General features: G+C 37.0%; 1 protein-coding gene across 19 annotated transcripts in view; it reads right to left on the bottom strand.

Moving 5' to 3' along the window:
* Nucleotides 1–26,157, bottom strand: part of msi2b (musashi RNA-binding protein 2b) — a 337,078-nt gene that overhangs the window by 301,860 nt on the left and 9,061 nt on the right. The gene's annotated exons all lie outside the window — the stretch shown is intronic.

Here is a 26,157-nt window from a genome sequence, read left to right as displayed (position 1 = left end):
ATTTATTGATTATAAAAGGGAGCAATTTAGTTTTGACGCACTACATTAAGAAACACACTAATAGTTTTACTTTCAGTTAATCTTAAAGGATTAGTTCACTTTAAAATGAAAATTACCCCATGATTTACTCCTCCTCAAGCCATCTTAGGTGTATATGACCATCTTCTTTCAGACAAATACAATCTGAGTTATATTAATAAACACCCTGATGCTATCAGGGGTCACAAGTTTGAAACTCAAATAAGTTCATCCATCCATCATAAACGTACTCCACACGGCTCTGGGGGTTAATAAAGTCCTTCTGAAGCGATGCGTTTTGTGTAAGAAAAATATCCATATTTAACATGTTATTAAGTAGAACAACAATAGCTTCTGGGAAAACGGCCATACAGATTCTGCTTACGTCTAAACCATAATTTGTGTGATGTATAACTTGGGACGTCCCGTGGTGTAGCGTAATAAGTCACGGCGTCACGTAAGTTACGCTTTAGACAATGGCAGTTTGGACAGGAAGCTAGTTATTTTACTTTATAACATGTTGAATATGGATTTTTTCTTACACAAACGCACTGCTTCAGAAGGCCTTTATTAACCACCTGGAGCTGTGTGGAGTACGTTTATGATGGATGGATGCACTTATTTGAGCGTCAAACATGTGACCCCTGTTCATTATAAAGCGTGATAGCATCAGGGTGTTTATTAATCCGATTGTATTTGCCTGAAAGAAGATTGTCATATACACCTAGGATGGATTGTGGGTGAGTAAATCATGGGGTAATTTTCATTTTAAAGTGAACTAATCCTTTAATTTGCAGCATTAAAACTAAATTCAACACTATGGCTTCAAAAGTGGCATTGAGTCATATTTAATGCGTTGTTGCTGTGAATATTGTTTTCAGCTCAATTCTTACATAATGTGAAGCTGTTTTTGCACTGATACCACTGATATCTTTTGAAATGCGTTCATTAAATCACTAAATTCGAGAAAAATCACTAGATTTTATATATATGGACTATATAAACATTTACAGCTTGAATTTCTACCTAAACTAACTACATTATGATATATACTATGATATAAGATTTTGGTCATGCAGTCCACCCTTAAGTGAGTAATAAAAAACAGGAGGCCATTTTTGGCCTGGCCATGTTCACGTTTGGAGGACGCATCAAACAGCCCTGTCTCCCCAAGGTCGAATCAAGAACATCGAAACCTCGACCGAGGCAGCTGTGGAAACAATGGCTGTGCTGCTGTCGCCAATCAACAAACAAGTGCTCCCCGAGCGGCCCATCTCCCCCACTGCTCACAGCCATTAAGAGAGGGCCAGCAGGCCCAAATCTACTGCGGGGCAGAGAGGCCACAGCTGTGGGGAGCATCAGCACAGCAGGGTACTCTAAGAACGGAGAGAGAAACACGGATGAAGACACAAATCGATGCACTGGGATGATAATACTGCACAAAATAAAAGTATGAGCGTAGATATTGAAGTTCTAGATGGTTAGTCTTACGTCCTGACTCCTGTTTCACCAAAACAGTGCTGGTGCCCAGTCAGAAAGGTTTCCCATGAAGATCAATGACGTATTTGACTACTACATAATCTGCTCTAAAAATAAACATGCTGCATCATGGTCTGGTACTAAAAACTAGATTTGAGAAAGCATTTTAATATCCAAAAGTAATTTAATTCTTCATTTTTAGACCATCAAAAGCCAGCTTTGAGGTCAAGTTGGGTAACATTCATAAAAATAATATAATTATTTTTCTAAATAAAATTATACAGAAAATTTAGGGAGGAGTTGCTGGAGCAGGTTTGCTGCAAAAACTAATTTAATTCAGTATCTTTAGATCATACAAGTTACATTAATAAATAAATAAAATTGAAGTATTAAAATCTTTTTTTTAAATAAAACAATTTATACAATCTGGAAAAAGTTGCAAGAGCGGATTAGCAAGAAATCAATCAAATCAACTCAGTGCATATAACATTGTGTGCGTACAGTGCAGGCAGCTATTATACCACGGTATAAATTATATTATTATGCCGCTGCTATTACCTGATGTTAGTGGTTCCTGATTTGCGACCAGCAGATTTAAGGTCCCAACCAAAAAAAAAAGCATGTTTACTTGGCAGAATGCACTAAATTTCCATTGCATGCAAAGCATTTTGCAAAACTCTGCATCTGACACAACGAAGTGTCGAACACTAACCATTTAAAGGGATAGTTCACCCAAAAATGAAAATTCTGTCATCATTTGCTCACCCTCAAACCTGTATGAATTCCTTTATGCTGAACGCAAAAGAAGATATTTTGAAAAATGACTGTAACCAAACGATTGATGGACCCCATTGACTTCCATAGTATTTTTTCCATTCACGATGACAGAATTTTCATTTTTGGGTGAACTATCCCTTTAAGGATGCAACTCCTTACACTTCCAAATAACCACCTTCTCTCTGTCTATTTTTACCACACGTGTCAAAGCCTGAAGGTAAACGGCCATTAGTAGTAATTAATCACCTATGGCACTGACCAGAGAGCCCCATTCTACTGGCATCAGCTGCCCTCAACTCAACGGCGAAGCTGCGGTTAAGCCTGTGCCAGAAGAACGGATGGATGGATAACTGCTCTCAAGCAGACATTTACATCCGAGCTGTATGGTCAGCGGGAACATTATATCTATATTCTCTTGCACTAGCCCACTCTTCAACAGACATTTATCCTCATAACTTTCCCATTACACCCAATGCATTGACCATCCACCGAGGACTTCCTGGTATGGGTGTCATATCTCAGCATTACTAGGAGCTAAAACGGCTCTCATGATCGCTTTAGAATGATGATGTGATTCCTTTAATGATATTATTATTTAAGAAACCACTCTGACTTGGGCCAAGTGTAAAATCGTCATTCCTTCTCACATTTAACACTATTAAACGCATTCAGACTTCATGATTTCAGATCTTCTCGAGATCCAGCTCTGATTGTTAACTGACTTGATGCGGCACTTATCTGCTCCAAGGGTCTTCCCATTAGGGGAGTATACCTGCAGTCGAACACAGTAACATAGCAACCAGGGTCACATGACCCATGCGCACTGCAGGGAGTTGATATCGTACACCTCCAGGCCCAGAGAACTGAGCAGAACCCTCTATCACTTTCAGTCCTCTTCCTATATTACATTATTAACTGCTTTTTCGTTTCAGCATTTCAGGCTTTAGGATGGAGAAGTCTCTCGAGCTGAGGGCAAAATAATTTTTTTTTTAAAAAATGATTGTTCTTGCACTTATGAACTCAAATCTAAGCTACCATTGGTTTTAAAAAGTTGAAAACTAAAACTAGGCATCATTCTGTCCAAATAATTACTCACTGTCAAGCACAGATGTTTAGAAAGATGTTTAAAGAAGAATACAGTCCCTGTTTTGACATACTCTTGAAACAGGAAACTGAGATGGGACATATCAAAGGGCTTGTTTTTCGGTTTAAAATGCAGACTGACAAAACCATACATCAACATAGTGTCGGCCCAGATCCGGCCCACATCTGGTCTGCGTGTAATCCACATGTACCAGATGTGGGCCGGATCTGGGCCACACTATGTTGCTTTATTGAACAAAAATATCAATACACAACTTAGAGATAGAGAGGTATAGAGGTATTAGGATCATACGGTAGTAACATTTTAGGTTTTACAGATTTAATTTAAATTAACCTATACTAATATCTGTTTTGTACCTTTGTAATGTACTGACAACCAACAAAAACAGGTGGTGATGAGAGTCACATGATGAAATATGAATCAAAGATCATCACAAGCAGCTTTTCTACAAGCTGAGAAGGTAAATAATATGCAAAAGGTGCAAAGTGTCATTCACACAAACATTAAACACCATCATGGTAATACGCATGACACTAAAGTAAAGCAATAAACGTTAATTTAACAACATTAGATGGGACACAAAACCCTAATGTACATAACTGATCAGAAAAAAACATATGGAACTTCCAAACACTGTAAATTTAACAGTGTTTTACTGTAAAATTACAATAAATGTGAGCTTATATCTATTACAGTTATTCCCCGTATATAGTTCACTCTAAAAAATGCTGGGTTAAAAACAACCCAAGTTGGGTTGAAAATGGACAAACCCAGCGGTTGGGTTAAATGTTTGCACAACCTGCTGGGTAGTTTTATTTAACTCAACTATTGTTTAAAAATGACTATATTGATTGCTTGAAATGAACCCAAAATATGTTGGAAATTAACATTTATTAATAAGTTTAATGCATTACACAATAAACATTTATCAAATGTTCTTTTGATTATTATTGTTGTCTCTAGTAATTATGTGTCTGATTTTTAATTTTAAGACAGACATATAGTCATTTTTAAACAAAAGTTGGGTTAACTAAAACTGCCCAGCACGTTGGGCAAACATTTAACCCAACCGCTGGGTTAAAACAACCCAAGTTGGGTTGAAAATGGACAAACCCAGCGGTTGGGTTAAATATTTGCACAACCTACTGGGTAGTTTTATATAACTCAACTATTGTTTAAAAATGACTGTATTGCTTGCTTAAAATGAACTCAAAGTATGTTGGAAATTAACATTTATTAATATGTTTAATAAATGAACATTTATTAATAAGTTGAGTGAATAATAACAATAAACATTTATTAAATTGCTTATTAATAAATGTTCATCTTTTGATTATTATTATAATTACTAGAGGCAATGTGTCTGATTTTTAATTTCCAAACTATTTTAGGTTCATTTTATGCCAGCCATATAGTCATTTTTAAACAATAGTTGAGTTAAATAAAACTGCCCAGCATGTTGGGCAAACATTTAAAACAACCCAGCCGCTGGGTATGTCTATTTTCAGCCCAACTTGGGTTGTTTTTAACCCAGCATTTTTTTGTGTAAGGAAAATTAACAGGTTTTTACTGTCAGTTTGTACAAGGTACAGCATGATTTAATAAACCATTTATTGTTGAGTTTGTCTGACAGCAGGTCATCACAAGATAAAACAGGGTCAAGGATCTCCGAGACCCAAAGAGTGCTTCAGATACTGTAACATCCTGCAAAACACAGACACTTCCACTGGACTCTCACGCCTGCCTGTGATTGATAATTAAAATTTGATGTTGAGATGGGCAGGCCTGTATGTTCAGAGGCTCTGTTTCATTCATAATTGATTGCCAATTATTCCGTCGATTACCAACAGGCCGCAAGTTTCACTCTGAACTCCTCAAACCGAGGAGGTTAAAGACCCGAAGCCTAGAACACGAGCTCCAGCAATAATACGTCAATACCAGAGGAACAGCCACCCAAGAGCTGCCTTCATATTCAGCGAGACGCAACCTTTAACGACGGAGGCCTATGGGTAATTAATGTGCTGTTCGTTTTACTAATAACTAGCTTAATTATTCACCACAGACACTAGCCACAGATAAATGATCGTGATTTATTGTATCAATGCATCAGGGTCTTTGAGTAATTAGTGCTGCTGGAAAGCACAACACTTGGCCTTGTGTGCCACAGCGCTAAATTTTAGCTACGATGTCCATACTATTAAAAACAAATATGCCCTTCACAAGAGTCTGCAATTTCATTCACAACAAATTGTAAAGAAATAGTGTTAAATGTATAATGCTTACATATTTTATTTCAGGCACCAACATACTCTAGTCTATATTATTACACACAATAATCATAATACATACAAAATCAGTGAAGATAAATACACAATTAAAAAAAAAGGCTGATTCAATTGGTGCCTTCCCATAACTGCCTATAACATAAATGCATGTGAGTGTTTATATGTGTTGTTGTGTCTGGGACCATGAGTGAGAGAGAGAGAAACCTATCAATATCTTAGAGCTAGCAGTCTCAGAGCAGAGCACATCAGCCAGGACAGGGCCAAAAATAAAAGCCTGCACCATTTGCAACTCCAACAGAGAGACACTCCTAATGGGCCTCTGTAAGTTCACCAGAGGAGAGGGCCTACAGGAGATTTATTTTAAAAACCGAGAGGAAAATGTGATGACAGTTGGGCTGAGAATTCCAAATAAAAAATCTGCTGCTGAATAAGGGATTGTTTGAGCTCCGCTAGTTTCAAATAAAATGGCTCATGTCATATTCGAAACCATGTGGGGCAAAAACCTTAGTGTTCAACAAGATCGTTGCCGTAATAAGGTACTTGAAATGAAATTCTGTCATCATTTACACACCCTTAACCACATTGATTAAAAATATATACATTAAAGCTGCAGTCCGTAACTTTGTTTGGTTAAAAATTATCCAAAATCAACTTTTGAGCAAGTATATAACCAGCCAGTGTTCAAAACTATCTCCTTACTTTAACCCGATTCACAACAGTAAGCTTGTAATAATGTTTTATAATTTGAGTGGTACTGGTAGGTTTCCGCCGGGAAATTCAAGCATGCAGCCATTCGTCTTTGCGTCATTACGTCACGTCTGTTTACGTAAAGAACGAGTCCCAGCTAGTAGGCTATATGGCATGTGAGGATGCTGCTGGTAGCAGATCATTCATAGCCTTTTCTCACAGCAGCTGGAATAATTAAACATCATTTTGATGGCGGATTGTATGGTATGACAAAGTAACGTTAGAGATTAGACTGTACAGAAACTGAAATCTAACGCTAATACACACTAAATACACAGTGACACGCAATGCTGATGTTGTTAACATTAACAGTTTGAGAAAGTATAACAATAATAACAATTTGCACGCTGTAAAAAGTAATACGCTATACCTACTCCATAAAATTTTGGCAACAGATTACAAGCAATATTATTAATTAAATTCAACAAATAGAATTAATCAAATGAATTCCTTAGATGTCAACCATTTAAAATGAGTAAAATTTAAGTAAAATTTAAACAAAAATAACAGACAGACGTCAAAGATGAATTAAGAACTCTTTATTTTTTATTGCCAAAATTGAAGACACCTGATGATAACGAGCAGAATCACTGAAGCAAAGAGAAACACAAGAATTAACAGAGGTTTAGATGTTGATTGAAAATGTTTGGTCACTATTATGGTGATCAGTGTTTCATTTAGTTGGCCAGTTTGACTCTTTGCTTTTTATGTCAGTTTGTGGGTTTTTGTAATGGTGTTTGCTAATTTTACACATTTTAAATGGTTGACTTTTAAGGAATTAATTTGATTAATTCTAACTCAATTTTTATATGTTGAATTTAATTAATAATATTGCTTGTAATCTGTTGCTACAATTTTATTGAGTAGATAGAGCGTATTATTTTTTACAGTGCACGGTTTGACGTGATATGAGCTAAGTGATCTTTAGATTTAATCACCATTGGCAGCACGAGTTATTGAAATGCTTTTTTCCTCAGTTGGTCAGAACAAAAGTGGCGGATTTGTTACTTGTTCAGATGACATTTTCCGGTGAAAATGATTATTTTGGTCATACTTCCAAGACTACAACCTGTGATTCCGAAGTACAGTATCCACCGGTGCGGTGACTGACAGCCCACGCATAATGTTAGTCCTCAAAGCATTAGATTCACCCGCGCTGAGGAGCCGTGCCAATGAACAGCCCACGTAAAGATGATAATTCCGCAAATAACTGCAATTGCAGGTTTCAAACAGAGGGCGACAAAAAGGCAAAACTTACAGACTGCAGCTTTAAATATAAACAATATTTAAAATTAATAATATAGGGATGAGCGACAGCCTGGTATTCATTGTAAATATAATAATTTATAAATACCATTGAATACCATTAAAATTTTGGGGTAAGTAAAATTAAGACTTTTATTCAGCCAGGATACATTAATTTTACCAGTAAAGACAATTATAATTTCTTTTTCAAATAAATGCTGTTCTTTTGAGCTTTCTATTCAAGAATTATCCTGGTTTCCACAAACAATAAACAGAAGAAAAAAAAAACAGATAATAATCATAAATGTTTCTTAAGCACCAAATCAGCATATTAGAATGATTTCTGAAGGATCATGTGACACTGAAGAAAAGTTATTCAGCTTTGCCAGTACAGGGATAAATAAAGTTTTAAAATATACATTTAAATAGAAAACAATTATTTTAAACTAATAATATTGTTCCCTTCAAAAAAGCAAGTCATGCAGTTTTAGTAAAGCATGATTGTGAGCAAATTATGACAGATTTTCATTTCTGGGTGGACAATCCCTTGAAACAACTGTGGCCGTGCGCAGTACGATATGAAATAGGTCAGCTGAGACACCTGTGAAATAGAGCACAGCACACTGACTGAGTCTTGAAAAGGTGCAAGTTTGTTTTGGCGTCGGTGTAGCGACGGGGGTAAAGCAGGTCAGTCGTCTCAAGCGCACTGTCCCTCCTGTTGTTTCAGCTGTATCAGCATTGGAAAGACGTCCCCAGCAAGTTCCCATCTCCCTGCGTACTTCAGAGAGGCCCAGCATAGCCCTTTACCCTCTCTCTCTCTACATCAAAAGCCTAGCGTGCATCTGCCGAAGCTAACAGCTGTTGCTAACCAGTCGCGCTCAAGGCTAATTTCGTTTGATGCTTCGATTCGTGCAGTGCCTTACGTGCAGCGCTAAGTGTATTTGTGTCTTTGGTCAATATAAAAGGAAGATGGCACTTGTTTTGTTCTTAGATGTATCTGTTGTGCCATCTGCTTTTAAAGATCAAATGAAATCCCACGGCAGTAGCGTGGAAAATCAAGGTAAGTGGTTTCTCAGGGACTTGCGTAGTGAACGGGATAAGCTAAATCCTGAGGTAGGGGATTGCGTCTGCATATGCAGCCCAGTCTTTTGCAAGTTCACCGTTACATAACTGCACCCTTACTACTGCCAAACAAACAAGTAAAAGAAAAAGATAAACCTGGGCATGCAAGATTAAAGGTTACTTCAATCGTATATACAACAAATGTTGACTAAAAGGACAAATGAGACGAACTGGAATCCAATTAGTTACAAAAAGTCTCTTTGACTTTGTCTTTTTAAAATAAAAAGACCAGATGTAATTGGACTCACTGATGGGATTTACAAAAAGAAAAATGCATATTATAAAGGCCTGGCCATCAGTCTGTGTTCCTAAATAGAAGTGAACTAAATAAAGCAACAATACACAGTTGAAATAACCGCAAATAAATAAATCACACAATGGAAAATCAGTGACAACAATAGCCCTTGAGAGGGGGGGGGGGAGGGAAAAAAAACACGTTGTCTTTTTGCAAATGGATTTGTTGTGGATAGCAAGCCTGCGACACTCATAAACACACTCACTTTCTGTCTTTCACTCTCTCTCCCTTTGCCAGTAATCTCTCTCTCTCTGTGCGAGAAAAACGGCCTCTAAATTTAGCATCAGATTTATCATGCGGTAGCAAAGGCTCCAGCTAACCAGAGAGGGCGGGGAGAATGCAACCGAAGGAGGCGTCACCTCTGAAGGGGGGTGTCCGTCACTCGTCACATTCAGAGCCAATGAAAAATGCCTGGACCTGACAGCCATGCACACACTGCAGCTAATAGACGCCATCCGACCTGCCACACGGGACAAACCACAGACATCCGGATGAGCATATTTATATCTTCATGCACCTTTAGAGAACAAAACTGAAGGATTTCAGTAAGGTCCTGTATGGCAGTGTTCTCAACTAGTGGGTTGTAACACAAAAATGTGTCGCCAGTCTGGGTTGCCAACAATAGATAAATGAAAATAATAATAAAAATAAGAATGGATGCACATCTATATCAGTCAAAATCTGCTAAGGCAGGGGCTCCCAAACTTTTCAGCCCACGACCCCCAAAATAACAGTGTGCATTTTTTTTCTGTGCCCATATTAACGGATTAGAGTGTTCACACTGCACGTGGATGCGGTCCAGGAGCGCTGCGATCGTTTCCACGCTGAGTCTATTTTTGCTGCGCTGAATTAAAACGACAGTGCATTGTTCGCATTAAAATAAACATGTATTGACGTGAAAAACTAGTAATTTCACCATAGATGCATATACAGTTGTGCTCAAAATTATTCATACCCTTGGTAAATATGACCAAAGAAGGCTATGAAAATAAATCTGCATTGTTAATACTTTTCATCTTTTATTTTAAAAATCTACAAAAATCCAACCTTTCATTGGAGAATAAGAATTTTAAATGGGGGGAAAATCTCATTATGAAAGAAATGTTTTTCTCTAATACACACTGCTCACAATTAATCATACCCTTTTATTCAATACTTTTTGCAACCTGCTTTTGCCAAGATAACAGCTCTGAGTCTTCTCCTATAATGCCTGATGAGTTTGGAGAACACCTGACAAGAGATCAGAGACCATTCCTCCATACAGAATCTCTCCAGATCCTTCAGATTCCCAGCTCCATGTTGGTGCTTCTTCTCTTCAGTTCACCCCACTCATTTTCTTTAGGGTTCAGATCAGGGAACTGTGATGACCATGGCAGAAGCTTCATTTTGTGCTCAGTGACACATTTTTGTGTTGGTTTTGATGTTTGTTTTGGATCATTGTCCTGTTGGAAGATACAACCACGGCCCGTTATATAACTTCTAGCAGGGACAGTCAGGTTTTGATTTTTTATCTGTTGGTATTTGATAGAATCCGTGATACCATGTATCTGAACAAGATGTCCAGGACCTCCAGCAGAAAAATAGGCCCACAACTTTAAAGATACAGCAGTATATTTCATTATACACATGGGGTACTTTTTATCCCTGTGTGCACCAAACCCATCTTGAGTGTTTGCTGCTAAAAAGCTCATTTTTTGTTTGATTTTTTGTTTGTTTGTCTGTGGTCAGATGTTTCAGAACCCACCCCGTTTGAAGTTCCAGTAGTGTCAGTTACTTTTCAAATGTTCTATGGTCAGATGAAACAAAAAAATGAGCTTTTAACATAAATAATTATTATCTTACAATCCACCGTTTTTTAAATCCACATCATTTGAAAATCACAACATCGATGTCTGTCAAAGACGATACTGTGCATAATACATAATGTACGTGAGTATAAATTTGCTCTTCACTCGCTGCAATTGAATTGGAATGATCATGAAATACTTATGCTAATGAGAACAAACTCCAATCCAACTGAAAATTTCTGCTGGGTTGGTGAACATCGTTCATCATGTTTTGGTTTTGATGGACATTTTTTACAGACGAACCACGGATTCTGATTCTGACATGATTCCTGATTTAAATATTTTCAATAATTTTCTATTCTTGACTGATCTTTTTTCATAATTTTGGCAATAGTAAACTGTTAAATGAGTGATCTTGAGATGAGTCCCTATAGTCGTCCAGTCTGACTCTCATATGCTGATGTAATACACATTATAAACTTGACAGGTGATTTTTATCAAATGTAGTTTGAATACGGTCTTCAATGGTTTAAAAGAGGCAATTATCAAAGTTTTTAAATGTTTAATTTTCCAATAAAAGATGATAAATTTTTACATGATTTGTTACCCCTTGGCAGATACATACTTAACACTAATAAACGTCGAACGGTTGCGTGACATGTCTTCATCCTCAAAAACCATGAACAAAATTACACAAGGTAAAAGGAAACATGACCCAGACTACATTAAATACAGGTTCACTAGAAAGAAGATAAACTAATTTGATCAGACCACAATCTGTTTTATGGTGAATTACTGGCTTGAGCATAAAACCACTGAAAATCAACAGACATTTAGAAACCAAAATAGTCCATTTTTCAATTCAGCCAATGTAATGTTAATCATTTTGCAATTTGCATGGCCTATGCAGTTTGTGGTAACATCAGTACTTCTCAGTTATTCATTTCAAAGACATTACTTCTTTATAATCAAACTTGGCTCCCCATTGGGTCAGTATCTGATGTCCTGAAACAAAACCAGTTGAGAACCACTGCTCAATGGTTCAAATTTGGACACCATTCCTGTAATTTATAGTGGTTTGTGCACTGTAAAAAAAAAAAAAAAAAAAGGGTTGGAGAGTGACGAAAAGACATCGAGTAAACCAAGCGTTCTTGAGTGGAAGGTTAAAAAAAAAAAAAAAAAGTGCCCTTGCAGTGGGACCCTAAAAACAATGAGCGAAAAAAGAGGAGAAATGGAGAGAAGAGAAAAGAAAACATATCAGCCACCTGGTCAGATAAGTGGCCGAGCTGTGTGGAGGAGAGGAGCTGAGCACTGCAGTGAACTGAAGGACAATCATTGAACAAGGACATCCACACGGCGGGTCAGAGGAGCTTCAACGAGTCCAACAGCACTGCGCTGATTGCACAGACCGCTCATTTTACAAACACCCAGAGAGAAGCGGACGGTGAAAGAGGCGAACGCAGCTTCCACAAAGTCAGAAATGTCGATATCCGACAAGTCAAAAGCAGTAACAATGCATAGGGAAAAAAACGTGTCCGACTGCAGTCTGTGCATCAAGGTCAAAAGCATGCAGTATATGCTTTATAAAAATAAAGATACATGACAAAGAACTACAGCTGTTATTGGTATTAGGTCTGGGTAAAATGTGGATTTTCTAAATATATAGTGTTACCTTTCAGTGAATGTTGAATGAATGAATAAAAGAACAAAATATATAAATGTTAACTGATAGAATAAATAGCAATTCATTTAACTTTTAAAATTATTCATTTTGTAATATTGTTGTAGCATTAGCTAAGAGAGAAATTCAAGCAAAATAAACCCAAATTAATCAAAAACAAAATTAACTGATATCAAATCAGTTGTGCTTGTGATATCCATATCTGTACTGATATCAGCCCTGTATGGACGATAATAAAAAATTGGATTGTGGATGCTAGTTTTGCGCCTATTTTTAGAGTTATTATTAAAGTTAGCATTAGATTTAGACCAAAAGGGGTTAAAGGAAAAGTAAATGGAGGACATTTTTACCTTAACTTTCTCAGTATCCCTATTTCATAGTGTATCAATGTAGTGATGCCTAAATGTACTTAGAGACCCCAACATTGATTTGACATTGACAAAAACTATTGATTTTAGTTTTTAGAGCGTTTTTAGATAATGAAAGTACTTTTTTTCATATATAATTTCATATATACATGAGTAACAGTCTTCAGAGGGGTCGTAGTAAAATGATCATACTGTCAGTCGAGAGCAGAACAATTGCCAGGAAAGGACAAAAACAATAATGATATTAATAGTAAAATAAATGGTAACACTTTACAATAATGTATTAACTAACATGAACTAACCATTTGTTACTGTATCTTTGTTAATGTTAGTTAATAAAAACACAGCAGTTCACTGTTTATAAGATAACTAATGAACCTTATTATAAAGTGTATAATTACCAAATAAATAAATATATACACAGGAAGAGAACAACAAATATTTAATTCGATTAAACAGTTCAAGGCACCCAGTAATATCCAAGTATTGTCTATTTTGGCGAAAATTTGTATATTAGTTCATCCCTACAGAACACAAAATAAACAGGCTGTTAAAACTGATAGCGATTACATACCAGTTGCAACGCTGCAAATCTCCTACCCTCCATGCAGCAGACAGGTTCGTATGAGGTCTCCGACAGGGAAAGACAGCGAGAGCCGGCAGGCAGCAGCACAGAGTTCGGCTGTCAGAGGGTGGAGTGTGTGGGCCGATAGCCTCAGCGCTACATCAGTACTGTGCATAGGACACGGCAGGTAACCGCAGCATCAAAGAGAAGCACGCTGCAGCGTCGACTGGGCGGATTTGGAAGCTTGTCTGCTCCTACAAGGACTCTGGCAGACTTGGCAGCTTTCCACTCTGGGAGAAACCCTAAATGAAAGCTCCGGGATGCTCCATACCGAGTTTGTCACAGTGTAATAACCTGTCTGTGCTGTTGACATGCTTCCAGGCCTGACAGCCCAAGGCAAAGTCAAAGCTGGTCTGAAGTATTACTGTATTGTCTTATTTTTTAAGACTCCGATTAAACTCGAATAAAACCAAGGGATGAGAAAGCAAATGCAACGCGAGCTATCTGCCTTAAAATCTAAAGATTTTTATACACAAGAACAAACCAAATCAGAACACCCTCTTTACACCTGGTATTAACATACATCTTGGTTGATTGATCACGAGTAGTCAGCACTAAATACATATGTAAATGAGGTGCAAAACAAATGTGGAACTTTGTGGAAAAGACCAAACATATACATCCACTGTCCTCGCTTATCAGCTATGACCGCCAGTGGATGTATATGTATATACCATTATCATACCACAACTCTGCAGGGCTCCTCAGCACTGTCAAAATAAAAGTCTCACTTCCAACACTAACAGGCCAAACAGAAAACCTGATTGGCAAATGCTAATTATAACAAAAATGCCAAATATCAGGAGAATCATGGATGAACCATTAACCCTCTATAGTATGCATTATGTTCTAACCACGAAATATTTATTATTATTACATGAAATAGCTTCAATCACGCAAATCACCATATGGCAACACTGTACCACAATGGAAAATGGTTAAAAAAAGTACTTTTTCTATAACATTATGATTATCTTTTCTATTTAAATACACATTTCTTTTAGAAATTGATAGATTTATATACTTGGAACTCATGCAAACCAAAAATAAGTAGATCCCTATCATTTAATCCTATCATTCCCTATCATTTGGCTAACTCATCCTCACTCTCATCACATGGAAGAGCTAACTCCGCACTCTTCCTATTGCCCTTTCCGTAAAATATCGCTGTATTTATTTTCTGAAAAGAAGAAATAATTTTGTTATTTATACATAGATACAAATATACTACAAAAAACACTTCAAATAAATGAATAACTGCAATCATATTGTAGATGCTACTATCTATAAAAAATCCCAATGGGGAAATACATCCACTTGCCATATGGAAACATTGATACTTTCTCAATTTACAGTAAAATTATGTTAGACAAAGTTGATTTGTGAATAAAAATATCTAATTTACTTGTCAAAGATGCTGCAAAAAAAAAAAAAAATCCCCCTTGAGAAAACATGTTTAGAAATAAAGTTAATAGAGCAATTTCTGGAGCACTTCAACAGGTGTCTTCCGTGTCATTTGACTTAAAAACAGCACGTCAAGGCCTGCCCTTTTAATTCCCATAGTGCAATATATTGTATTTTTTTCTGAAAAGAGTAGAAATTAACTGTTGACATATAGCAACACCGTACCATAGAGGGTTGATTTCATCCTTTGAATTGGCTCGATCACTCTCTCTCCACTCTACCTATACTCATAGATGTGTATTGAGCGCACTGGTGCCATTGTTCTGCGGCTGCTATCGCATCATCCAAGTGGATGCTGCACACTGGTGGTGGTTGAGGAGAGACCTCTCGATATACACAATGTAAGCGCTATATAAATGCCACATTCATTCAATGTGCATGGAACATCTTCTGTATTTTTGACCTACACTGACAAACAACAACTAAACACAAGTGGTCACTGAAGACTCTTGTTAATACCAGGTATAAAAAGGGCTTGAGGCATGACCAACCAATAGGAAATCAAACAAGTGGTTATTGTAAAAAAGTTTAAAATATCTGCAAGACCAAGTTTAGCACTGGTGTTTAAAAAAAAGGGTCAAAAAATACATTTGGTTCAGCTCACATGGTGTCTTTAGCTGGGAGGCAGAACACAACACCCTTTGTGTTATTGCTACTCTTTCTACTCAGTTAATGTCACATTGCAACTGGGAGAGAAATATCACCTAAGAAAAATCCTGTGTTTTCAGAACTGGCATTAAGCCACAGTCTACAACAGCAGCTACACAGAAAATGAACTTTTTAGTTAACTTTCATACAGTTACAAAAGAAAGACAAAGCGATTTGCTATTGATTAGGGCCATTTGTGAAAGGCCTGTGTGTATCAGTTTACTTCTGAATAGGCAGTGAGCCTGAACAAATGAGGAAGGAAGATCAACACAACAGCCAACACAAATATTCACGGCTATTTTCCATGAACAGGGTACAAAATAGGGCCTGAAACTCTTAAAATTAAAGTATGACTGATGAATGTGAACTGAAGTATGAAATTAATGTTTTTTTGTTTTTTTCAACAAGTGGCCAGTAATTGGTCCTTCAGAATGTGAATCGTAAAAAGTGGGACATACAAATGAAGAGTTTGGTTCCAAAACGCAAAATTGAGTTTCCGCCAAAATCAGTATCGTATCTGGTCGGTATTAAAAAGTCAGTTATTAATTTTGCGCAAAATGCGATATCCGTCATGTTTTCTCCCTTTCTTTCCAAACCGCGACAAACGCCAGTCTCCTTTCTCTGCAAAATGCGATATATTCGCTCAACCAATCACAGCGCACCATTCCACGCACTGTAAACTGTAACGGCGGCGCTCTGAATACACCCGGCATCCTAGTTTTCCTTATCTGCTTTGTGCTGTGAGATCAACAAAAACAGAAAAATGAATCATTTTGACGGCATTGATGAACCTGTGGTGAGGAAGAAACGCAAGTCATCGAAATCTAATCATTTACGTGAGGAGATTAAGAAGATGAGGCACTCGGTCAAGCTGTTGCTTGTCCCACGACAGCATCAAACTTCTGTCACGGTCCCCAAAACTGAATCATGGACAGTTTTTAAAAGCCGTTTTTAATACCAATGTACTCTGCAAATGTGTTTATTTGAACCGTGCGGTGGCGCCAGATACTCTTTAATCTGTAATGACAAACGGAGACATAATTCATTTATAACATTAACAAGATGACTTGTTGAATTCATTTTGGGAGCGACGACTGAATGTATTTTTAGTCAAATGCCTGTATATAAGATTAGTATTGACAAAGTTCAGAGGCTGTCATATATGTGAATCAACTTACTTTATTGTGTATTTTCAATATGAAAAATAACTTTTATATCGATGGATTAATTGCGTTTTGAAAAAAAACGTCATGGATTTATTGCATTTTGGGGGGAAAATAATCTGTTTTTTATAATAAACCTTTGAAAATCAAAATCTAGATTTGAATTTTTAATGTTTTTATAACCAAAAGATGCTATGTGAAAGTTCGAAACAGAAAATAGTGGTTTTTCATCTTGGTAAAGAAAACACACTTTTACTCAAATTAATCAAAATGGATTTATAGCGTTTTGGAACCAAACTCTTCATATATTATTTACATTTTTAGTACTTAAAATAGAATTAAATCTAACATGTTATTTATGCCTGTAAAAAAAAAAAAAAAAAAAAAACAATGGGACACCAAAGTGTGCCCTTTTCATGGAATGTTGCTGTGGAAGTTGGCAAGGAAATTCACCCTCGTCATATCTGCATGTCTGACGTAAAAGGTTCAACCACAGACACTTTGAGATGCAAACTTGCAAGTGCAGAATGCATCTTGACCCCTGTCTCAGTCTATTCTCTGTTGTTTTGGCTCGACAAGAGGCTTGTTGCCATACCGTCTAGAACAGGATTCAATTAGATCCCTCACATCCTGCTAATCAAAACAAATCAAAGGAAAAGCACCAAAGCGCCATGTTCTCCGAGCCATGCTAATTGAGAGATGTGTCTTTTTGAGAAGGGAAGTCTAGGGGGGTGGGGGGTCTTGGGAAAGATTGCAGTGAGTGGTGAGATCTTAAAGGGGTTTTGTCAATGGCCATGTCCAGAAGAGCTTGTTTCCTTCCCTTTCCTGCATGCCTGTTCTCCTCATTAGTGTCACTCAACAGCAGTTAGTGCTGGGCCGGCCACAGCGGTACTGAGCTCGCCTCTATAGTTTTCAAACAAGTGAATGCACTAGCCTTGCTCTCAGTCACCAGGCTAGGAGGGGAGAAGATGGGGCCCTCAAAGATTCCTCAGAGGGAAAAAAAGAACAAGCCAAACTGGCATATTCGACATTATCATGTGACCAAAAATCCAAACTTATTTATTTAGAATTTTTTTTCCTTCTAGAATTAAGGACACTGAAGACTGGAGTAATGACAGCTGAAAAATATGATATGGCAAAAACTTCATATCACGATTTTTTTTTTTCCAGAGAGGATGACGATCTTATCACAATTCTTTTTCATGTTGGTTTTTAAGACTATTTCGCAAGTCACTAAGAAAATAAAAAATAAAAAAAGAATGACAGACCATTTAGGCCAAAGTAGAGGTGAGCAATATGACCAAAATCCTATTATTATTGTCTTTGTTATTAAAAATAAGAACAAAGGTGCAAATTACAAAGAGGACAACAACCATATTTAAGATACAAATTTAAATAAACAGTGCATTAATACACAGCCAAAATAAAAATAAAAAGTCGATGTTTGGATTTTAATAGGCAAATATTTAAGAGTCTATGAATGGATCATTATTACAGTGACTATTATGTTATATGTTTGGCAACGGTTCTTTTAACCCTTAAAGATGGAGTGTGTAGCTTTTCATTTCTTAAACAAACATGTATGAAGACACATCATGACCATATTCCAGAATGACAATGCTAATATTCATCAGGGTTAAATTGTGAAAGAATGGTTCAGAGAGCATGAAGAATCATTTTCACACATGAATTGGCACTGACTTTAACCTCAGTGTAAGTCTTTGGGATGTGCTGGAGGAGACTTTACAGAGTGCACTTCTCTTGCATTGTCAATACAAGATCTTGACCAAAAAATGATGGAAATAACATCACCTCATTTATTTCCATCGAGAGGTGCATCATTTTTTGGTCAAGATCTTGTATTGACAATGCAAGAGGGGAGCACTCTGTAAAGTCTCCTCCAGCACATCCCAAAGACTTACACTGAGGTTAAAGTCAGCGCCAATTCATGTGTGAAAATGATTCTTCATGCTCAATCCCAACAATTCTTTCACAGTTTGAGCCTGATGAATCTTGACATTGTCATTCTGGAATATGGTCATGATACATCTTTAAACATGTTTGTTTAAGAAATGAAAAGCTGCACACTCTATCTTTAAGGGTAAAAAGAACCGTTGCCAAACATTTAACATGCTAGAAACATAATAATCACTGTAATAATGATCCATCCATAGACTCTGAAGTATTTCCCTATTAAAATCCAAACAGCAACTTTTTTTTTTTTTGGCCGGGCAGTGTATATTCAACTACAGTAGGTGTTTACTGTAGCAGTAGCATTCAAGAAATTAAATAAACAAATGTACAAATAAAACACTAAGTAGGCTTCACTGTATTAATTAAATATACACTGATTCTTAAAGCTAAGTCAAGAGCAGCGAGAGATTTTTTCTTCGTATCTTCTTGTTTGATTAACATTAATGACACAGACAGCATTATTAGGCTGCTGTCACTTTAAGGGTACGTTCACACTTGTAGTTCAGTTCGTTTGGTTCATTTGCTCCGGACCAAAAAAGAAAAAAAAAACATTTAGTCCTGGTCCGATTAGCGTTCAGATTGGCAATTTTATCACCGAACCAAAAGATACCGAACCTAAAAGCATACATTCACAACCTGATTGGTCGGATTTTATGACGTATTGCCTATTTTGAGACAGAACTTACCGAACATCCAAAACAATGCTGTGTGCTGAGGTAAATGTGCTTGTTGTGTGAGTGTAGCCTGCATATGATGGTATTTTGGCCAGCTGGGGACACGTGAAGAGCTTATAAAACGTGTAAAGGAGTCAAAACAGCAGCGGGAATCCCTCCGTCACACACACAAACGATCTGCTGCGTGGAGACGCGCGTCTGACGCCTGTGATGGGCAAACTCGCGACTATGACGAGGAAAAAAAAAACGATATGCGTGAGGATTCTGTCCTTTTTAGGGTCTCATCTTCCTGTTTTTTATTCGTTTACATGACTTTGGTCTGTGTTGCGTTCATATATCATTCGAACCGCACCAGAGTTTGTTTGGAAGCGGACCGAGACCCATCTTTTCAGTGGTCTCACATGCTCAAATGAACCGCACCTACAGTGCAATCGCACCAGGGTTCGTTTTAATCAAACCAAACATGACGAGTGTGAACGCAGACCTATGCACGGACCCAATATACTGATACACACATGTATCATAATATACTGCCATGCATCTGAGCTGCTTACATTCACTTGAGATATAAACAACAGTTTACGTAAACCTTGTGTGTATTTTACGGTTAAGCGCAATAAGAGAACTTGGTTTAGTACTCAGGCGCTGTGACAGTGTGCACATGCTTCGGCTATATGTGGGTGATTCTATAATTGCAGGTACATTTGGTGTCAAAATGGTTATATTTTTAATTATTTTAATAATTAAAAAATAATTACTCATTGTCAAGGATCACAAGATGTTACAGGCCATACCAATATAATATTTTCTGTAAAAACTGTCTTATATATCTGAAAATCATGATTTCTTGTTCTCAGAAATACTCAAGTGTCAGTTCTGTTACCGTAAAACTCTGAATGTATGAAACAGAATTGACAGTAATGTATGTGTGTGTGAGAGAGGGAGAAAGAGTGTGTGTGTTTCTCTGTATAGGACTGTCAATTCTGTTACATACTGTCAACACTGTTACTCTACATCAGGGGTACTCAACAGGCGGCCCGCGGGCAGCATCCGGCCCGTCAGCATTAAATTTGTGGCCCGCATCATGGTACATATAAATGTATTTGTATTATAATTTGCATTCAAAATTAGCTTGAATATTACTTCGTTTTTTTACACGTACACTAGGGTAGGCGTAGTGCGCGTGGCCTAATAATAATAATAAAACCTTTTTAGCGACCTTGAGTATAAATAGGCGCTATTAAAAGTGTTAAAAGGGGCAATGGAGTATAAAAAGACTATAAAAAAAGTGCAATGTTTTCGTCTTACTGACAAACTGTCTCATCGGCCAGTGAACAACAGCCAGACCTGAAATTACTTGTGAAAACAATGCAGACATGAATAAGGACTTCTTTTCATCAGTTCTTGTTTTTCTTTATGCATTTGTACATTAAGAATACAGCAAGACAAGATATTAATCCTTTTTTTAAAATGCCATTTTTCATGTTCAGTGACACTTTAAATAGGACAACCATTAAAGTGCTAACTTAGCTAGATAATAAACTGCACTTTTAGTAAATACTCAGTAAAACTACAAATATTGTCTTAAGTAGGCCTAAATAAAAGTCTTACGATCCAAGTAAATTGACACCGAATAACTCGGACAAGATATTCAGTGATATTTTCAGCTATATAAGACACTTTTTACAGAATATATTATATTGTTATGGACTATAACAACTTGTGATCCATGACAATGAGTAAAAAAATTATTAAAATAATTGAAAATAGTCACTCACTTGCAATGTGCAACCAACAACACTAAAACGCCCTCAGTGCAAATTAACGTAATGTAGGTACTATGTAAAAGAAAAAAAAAAAAAGAATTATTCTGCAGCATAAAAAACTGTTTATTATACTGGAAACTATTCAATGCACTTAATAACTGCATTTAAAATGTCAAGAAATTAGTGACAATTATAATTCTAGTCACAATCAGCAGCCCTAGTGCACGGTGAACAATTCTCTCTCAATCCACAACCTTTTCCCTTTGTTCTTCCTTGCATCAAAACATTTCATCATCATTGAACTTCTATGCAATGTTTATATCAAGCTACACTGAAATATACCTACAACGGATTTAACCAAAGCCCTTTTATCAAATCTGTTTCCTCAGCCCACGAGGAAAAAAAAAAAAAAAAAAAAGCACCTGCAGAAAATTCAAAAGAGAAAGAGGGCTGCTTTGCCAAGCTGTCAGCAAAGAACTATGGCGGCGGAAATGAAAGAGGCGATCAACGGAGCCCGCGAAGCCGGATTGAGCCGTGAGTTAGCCGTGCTTTTTAATTGGCGCTGGGGTTGTTTGGAGTCAGTGGGCTTTCGGTCCCACTCTTCTCTCCCCGAGAGCGAGAAAACGTTTGCCGAGATGTGGTTTCGGCACTTCACATGGCACCACCTTTTGGACTTCATTAAAAACTCGGCCTGGAGTTTTCACACTTAGTCGTGTGCCTCTCCCCGAGAGCCCACACCACAGGACCCGACAGCTTCGCTGTTTCGCAGTACACTAGGTGCAAATATTTTTACACACTCAAAAACCGACAAAGAGAGCGAGAGGGAGGGAAGGAAGGAGAGTGAGAGGAAAAACAGCACCATGCAATGTGTAGGATGGAAAGGAAATTAAAAATAATACAAGGGTAAACTCAATTTCAGCTCCGACACGCGCTCTCTCGCTCTTCTGTCAGTCCCGTGCTAGGCAGTTTGCGAGAAACGAGAGAACTGGGGATGTAGCTTTTGCTCAGCCATTGTTTTGACAGCACTTACGGGCGGTAAATGCCAGGACATTTCCACTCAGGCTGGTTGAGAGTTGTGTTGCTGGAGCTGAAGGATGGCATTATGTTGTGTGCTGGGCCTTTGAACATGGCTGTACTTCAAGCACAGCTCCCATTTTTGTAGATAATGTGACTCATTAAACTGATTATAGCCACTGGCTTGGCAAAGATTGGTGAGACTCCTGTGAAATCAAGTTTAAGGACCCAAAGGTGGCTACTCTGAGCTTTGAATGTAAACTCATTTAGCAGTGCCTAACAGTGTTTTGAACTAGTGTCAGCAAAAAAAAAAAATGGCACAATCTTTTTTTAATGGCAGAAAAAGCAGAGGCTGGCAGCCAGAGGCAGGGAATGAAAGCCCAGGGGGCAGAAATGGGTGGTAACGTCCACACTCAAGATTTGGACCTGCAGACACACAGCCGTTCAAACTAGTTCTCCTAACCTCCTAGGTGTCCCAAAAGACTTAAGTCAGGCAAAATTTTTGACAGAATGGAAATTAATAGTGTATAGTATCCTTTATCCAGACAGACGTTATTACATTATTAGTAACACTTTCTTATAACTTTCAAAACTAATTATAGCTTTATGCCTTAAAGATCAACAGTGCATGACCAAAATATGAATAGCCTCAACAAAAATGCTTTATGACATTTGTAGTTATCCAAATGTATGTAAACTAAACATTATATCATGCAATAATCGGCCAAACTTTATATGACAACGTTCTTATTACCAATCACTGATTTACACTACTGAACTACATGAACTTAGTGTTTTTTTTGGTTTGTTTGTTTTTTTGTAGCCACGTACAATTATCCACTTTAATTATTATTAAAATAAGTCATTATAGTAGCATTTAATACACATAACACAGACACTATTAAAAAGTTTGTTGTTGTTGTTATTAATACACATCTGATTTGTTTGTTTTGTTTTGTTTTTTTTATCCTAACTAATACATATTCTGTTATTTTGATTAGATAATGACAGTATACAATATACACGCGTCTAATTTTAATGCTATGGCCTTTGTGTAGATATTTAAGCATGACTGTTTGGATTTATATGAAATGGTAACATTTTGTAACATTAACTTAGGTTAATAAAAGTATTTTTCATTGTTAATTTCAACATTTACTAATACATTTTTACATTTTAAAGTTGTACTCTGCACTGTGAGCTAACATGAATGATTAAGGTATAATTAATATATTAATATTCAGCACTATTTTATGTGTTATGTTTATTTTCCTTCATTATCCATTTTAAAAGCTATCAGTCGATTAATCGGTTATCGGCCAGCTGGGACCTCTATATATACATAATATATATATATATATATATATATATATTTTTTTTTTTTTTTTCAATAATTTTACAATTTTATCATTTTCATGCTGCTGTAAATACTTTTTCTTTTTAAATAGTAACTTGACTATAATTTAAGTACTTTAAATATGAAATAATTTGGCAAGCTGCAGTTTCACTGTTATCTAGTTATATTCAACAATGTGACACTGAATTTTTCCTCTAATCTGTGAACCTATTGAAGGACATAAACAGCTTTGAAATCAATTATTCGGGAAGGTAATTCTTCATAGACAAATGTCTTGAAGATAAATATGAGTCCACTAAATTAGCAACTGGAGATGGAGTGGCCTCCAAACATGATCAATGAGAAAGGACAAGAATCAGCAGCAAACAAATGGCCCATCACATACAGATGATCGTCCATCGCCTTACTGCACCCAGAGGCTTGTTAAAACCGCACTACAGCAGCTGGTGAAGCGTCAGTAACTTGATTGGAAGGTTTATGCAGACTTAGGGTTGATGAAAATAACAGTTTTCTCAGAGGGCGATATCAGACCTGCGAAAATCCATTCGCTTCCAAAAGTGGCCTCAATCCCAATATCAATTAAAATCTTGTCAGGACATGCAGAGCCATGTTGGGGAAAAGTAGTGTGAAACAACAAGCCCAATCACAAATACGGCGAAAAAGCAATCTCGCCCTCCGCCTGTGGTAAACTTCTGCGCTGTTTAACACAATCAGTGCAAAAACAAATCCCCGCTTCCTTTTAGTGCTTTTTGTTGGGAGGTCTGAGCTTTTGTATCCTTAGTTTTCTATTTGATATCATGTTTATCAACTATGGAATCTTTTTTCTGTCACTAAATAAAAAATAAAAAGGTAACTGTGACTTTTATCTCACAATTCTGACTTTTTTTCCCCTCACAATTGCGAGTTTATTCTGACTTTATAAACACACAATTCTGACTTTATATCACGCAACTCTGACATTTATATCTTGCAATTGCGAGGGGAAAAAAAGTCAGAATTAAAAAATAAAAAAGGTAGCTGCGACTTTTTATCTCACAATTGCGAGTTCACATATAAACTCGCAATTGTGAGTTATAATGTCAGAATTGCGAGATATAAACTCACAATTATGAGAAACACGCAATTACGACTTTCCTCGCATTTGCAAGATATGAACTCGCAATTCTGACTTCTTTTCTCAGAATTGTGAGATGTAAACGCAATTCTGACTTTCTCACAATTGCGAGATATAAACTCGCAACGGCGAGTCATAAAGTTTATAAGTTGCAACTGTGAGAAAAAAAAAGTCAGAATTGCGAGAAATAAAGTCAGAAATGCGAGTTATAAACTGACAATTGTGCGTTATAAACTTTTCTCAGAATTGTGAGATATAAACTCGCAATTGTGAGTAATAAAGTCCAATTTTTTTCTCAGAATTGCAAGTTTATAACTCACATTTCTGGCTTTATTTCTTGCAATTGTGAGGAAAAAAAAGTCAGAATTAAATAAAAATAAAAAAGGTAGCTGCGACTTTTTTCCCCTCACGATTGCGAGTTTACATATAAACTCGCAATTGTGAGTTGTAATGTCAGAATTGCGAGATATAAACTCACAATTGCAAGAAATAAAGTCAGAAATGTGAGTTATAAACTCACAATTATGAGAAACATGCAATTTGGACTTTTTTCCCGCATTTGCAAGATATGAACTCGCAACTCTGACTTCTTTTCTCAGAATTACGAGAAACAAAGTCAGAAATGCGAGTTATAAACTCACAATTGTGCATTATAAACTTACAATTGTGATAAACCCGCAATTCTGACCTTTTTCTTACAATTGCGAGATATAAACTTGCAATTGCGAGTAATAAAGTCCAATTTTGAGGGTTTAACACTCAGAATTGCAAGTTTATATCTCACAATTCTGACTTTATAACACGCAATTGTGAGTTTATATTATACCTTTTTTATTTTTTATTAATTGGTGGAAACAAGCTTCCATAATCTGCTAGTTTGCTCTTAAAGTGTAGCGTCGGATGAATCTGAATCGCACTAACTACTGGCAACTTCCGATGGCGTAATAATGCCTAGCCCATTGACAGGACATGGTTGGGAATAATAATGTATTTGCATTAAAGGTATTATTTGCCAATGTGCCTGGCTCTGAGCAATCATCCACAGAGCTGCAGTCTAACTGCTGCTGGAGCCTGGCCGTATTAATACTCCTATTCATCCCGTGTCCAACCAGAGCCAAGAAACAGCATTAGGCCCGGGGCCCTGCGGCCTGCATTTGGACCGGCCTCGCTGGCATGTGTATGTGCGCAAGAGCGAGAAAAAGAGTGCATCTTTTCTCCTCCAATGAGCTCTGGATGAAGCGAAAAAGTTCTTTATATCAATTAGCCAGACAAGTGTGCAATGGACACCTGTCACCCCACGAGCCCTCCTCCCCGGCCTGCTCTGATCAAGGACCGTCTGCCATCCTGTTCTGCATTCGTTCTAAAAGAAAACACCTAAGCTGATCTCAGATCGGTGCACCTTTCCTCTTGGGTGAAAATGTTGGTGGCCCGTAGCTGAGCCAGGGGAGC

The sequence above is a fragment of the Ctenopharyngodon idella genome, chromosome 15 (assembly GCF_019924925.1).
Source record: "Ctenopharyngodon idella isolate HZGC_01 chromosome 15, HZGC01, whole genome shotgun sequence".
Lineage (NCBI taxonomy): Eukaryota > Metazoa > Chordata > Actinopteri > Cypriniformes > Xenocyprididae > Ctenopharyngodon > Ctenopharyngodon idella.
Note: the sequence above shows the minus strand (reverse complement) of the source record. Positions and strands in the feature narration are given on the sequence as shown.